Source organism: Cicer arietinum, chromosome 3 (assembly GCF_000331145.2).
Source record: "Cicer arietinum cultivar CDC Frontier isolate Library 1 chromosome 3, Cicar.CDCFrontier_v2.0, whole genome shotgun sequence".
NCBI classification, from domain to species: domain Eukaryota; kingdom Viridiplantae; phylum Streptophyta; class Magnoliopsida; order Fabales; family Fabaceae; genus Cicer; species Cicer arietinum.
In genome coordinates this window covers 43,216,969-43,220,439 of record NC_021162.2, presented here as the reverse complement: position 1 = coordinate 43,220,439, position 3,471 = coordinate 43,216,969, and the positions used below count along the sequence as shown (strand labels likewise).

The 3,471-nt window shown below is 29.3% G+C and overlaps 1 long non-coding RNA gene across 1 annotated transcript; it reads left to right on the top strand.

Moving 5' to 3' along the window:
- Positions 1-362: 362 nt before the first annotated feature.
- Positions 363-2,995, top strand: LOC140919502 (uncharacterized). The gene is made up of 3 exons (XR_012162117.1): positions 363-499; positions 1,527-1,597; positions 2,677-2,995. It is a non-coding gene; the product is annotated as an uncharacterized lncRNA (long non-coding RNA).
- The last annotated feature ends 476 nt before the right edge of the window (positions 2,996-3,471 follow it).

Below are 3,471 nucleotides of genomic sequence, written 5' to 3'. Positions count from 1 at the left end.
ATATATAATATATATATATATATATATATATATATATATATATATATAATCATTCAAGGAGTGAATTTGTGTTCCTACCCTACTATGTTACTTTTAACACTAATAGAGTGGGTTTAGAATAATAATAATAATAATAATAATAATAATAATAATAATAATAATAATAATAATAATAATAATAATAATAATAATAGATAATATTAATAATAATAATAATGTTGGAGCCTTATATACATTAACCATATATATATTCATATATGTACCATATATGCACGATAGGTCAACATCTATGTGCCATATATATATATATATATATATATATATATATATAATTAGCCTAAGTTACGCGTATGCACCGAAGGAAAGAAAAAGAAAACATGTCCGCCACAACGGTGTTTCAATCCATGGGTTATAACAACAACACTACGATATAGCATAACCATATAGCAGGTTCCAATCCCAATTTCAATTTCCGATTCCAATTCCAAACCACAATCAGGTATGCTACTAGCCTTTCCTATTACAGAATGAATAAAAAATTAGTGATGAATGTGGCTAGGCTTCTAGACTTATACATATATATATTAATATGAATGATACTAAGTATATCTGGGGATGTTAGTACAAACAATAACTCATATCAGTTAATAATAAATTGGAATTGTTGGTTGAATTGCTACTTATATGATAAATAAATAAAACATACTTTAGTGGAAAATCAATATTTTTGGGTATTCAACCAATTGTTTTGGCTTTTGTGGCAATGAATCTAAGTCCTTAGCATTATCATAACCATGTTTATTGATATGTTTATTAGGATTTTTATTGAAATATTTTGATTTTCCATTTGCCTTTTTGAATTGCTTTCACCATATGTATATTATGAAATCTTCACCTGTCAATGTATTAGAGAGAATTTTCTTGTTCTGCCAACTAGTTTAGATTATTCGATGGGTATCTCTAACAATGTTGGATTTCTGTGGTACCATTAGCAGTAATTAAATTAGCAAATAACATATATCTTGAGTTATTAGCAACATCTAAAGCTATTAGCATAATTATGTTAGAAAATAACACATATGCTAAATAACACCCATCTGAATCTATTAGCAGTATTAAGTTAGCAAATGACACATATCTTAAGGCAAAGAGTCTAATTGAATTCACAATTAAAAGGTTTAATTTGTTTTGCTTTTAATATAAAATTGGGTGTAACCAATAAGCTGTAATTAATTATTATTACCTGCATTTATGTGATATATATAAAAATATATTTAAAAATCAAAGCTATATATATATATATATAGACCCAATATTTAGTTCTTCCTATCATGTTTAGTTTAAACAAAATCTGATTATAGTAATATGTGTGTTTAATGATATTAAGTACATTCTTGAGTTATATTACAAATGTCAGATAATTTATTTATGCATTATTAATAAATTATTTATCTATTGGAGCAATTAACTAATTTATATTTGGCTTTTACGTTGATGTATTTTTTTTTTTTTTTGCGAACTATAAGAGACAGTGTTTGGCGAAGACGCAACACATTAAATAAGTGGATCGACTTCGTTGGAAAAATCTTCAACCAAGGTAAGGGGTGAGATGAGGTTCGATTTTATGAGTATAAAATAACGTGAGATGAACGAGAATACTGAAATTCCCAGATGTTCATTCGGGGCTTACTACGTACAGTTGAGCCCTATTGAGTAATAATAATTAATTAATAATATATGAATGGTAATAGTGAGGACTAAAATATAATTTAGAAACCTATAGAGTTGTTGTGAATTAAGTTATATTAAGATTGCGTGTTATTTGATTTTATGAAACCTATACTAATTATTATTGTATGAATGATATGTATTTGAGTGTTCTTGTCTACTTGATTGAAATTCTGATATTACTTGAAAGTGCACCTAATTGATTTCTTATTATGTGATTGATGAGACTGGACTGTGTATTTTGAGTAGTGTAAATCAAATATTGGGTTTTATGTGATTGACTGATATAACTATATATAATGATGAATATTGTGAAGCCAAACTGAAACTTATTGGGTTGTGATGATCGAGTAAGTCTGAGATATGTGTTGTAGATTTTGGAGTTATGATTATTTTGTCATCATATAGGGAGGGTCTAACAAACCTGGTGATTCGGGGAAGTACAACTGAATGAGCCTGATCGTGGAGGGCTACTGTCGAACTGTAAGGTAAGACTAATAGACCTTGGGGGTACCTCTAGTGGGGAATTCCTAAGTGGATTAGTGGGTTATTCCCTAAGGCCGGGAGCTACCATGCAACACAAGAGTACCCTGACCGTCACGTATATGTCTCTCGGGTTGAGTTGTGGGGATCTATGAGGACTTGGTCATTCATGAATTGTCCGCCCACTCTTGTAGTGGATAGTATCAGACCACTTAACCAAGTACTTCAGAGTAGAATGGTACCAAATGATGAAAAAGTATAGAGTATAGGACATGCATAGCATTTCATCCTTGTGACTGCTCTATTGTGATTGATTTAGATTAACATTTGATATTATGATCTTGAGTGTTTCTCCTTTTTGTGTTTATTTGACTAATTGTGTGTTCTCGTCGTTTATCTTATACTGTTACATAATTTCGATACTCACCCCTCGTTGTTTGTATTTGGCGTTTGCGATGGACGCAGACAAGTTGTAAGATGCAGGTGATGACTAGTACCATCGGATGGGCTGAAGCCATCATGTCTTGGAGACTCTTATTATATGCATTGTGTTGATATTATTTTGAGCATTTTTTTTTTATTTTTGGGAATTCCCGCTCTGATAGTGACACCGGGTTGGGACTACATTTGCACTTAATTTAGAACATAAGTATGTGTACTTCAAAAAGGATTTTGTTGACTGATACTGTGAATTCAAGTTGTTAAGTTTGATGAAACCTTTGAATTTATTCGACGTGTTTATGATTATGTGATACTCTTTACCTTAATAAAAAATATGTTTGAAAGTTTGGGTTTCAATTTAGTCATTGTTTAATTATGAATTGTATTTTGTTTTAATTGATTTTGTAAATTTTTCAAATTGATTATATTTCTATTTTGTGTAGATTGTGACATCCTAAACCCCAAAATAATATATATAATAAATTATATCATATTTCTATGAAATTTGTAGCGGATAAATACAAATATGTTTCCAAGAAAATAAAAACTTTTATTTTTAATTTAGGATATCACGTTTCTCAAAAATAGAAAGGAACACTTTAAACTTCTTTACGCCTATAAAATAGTGCAATCTCAATAAGTCTGATTTAAGTATAATTACTTGATTTAATTCTAAAAACTTACTAGTACTTATGAGATTTTCATACAAAAATCATTTCAATTTAAATAAGTAAAATACAAGTTACAACCCTTATTCCCGACATCACCTATCAGAGTAGTGTTCCTCCCAAACTTGAATTTCAAGATTCATTAACCTGT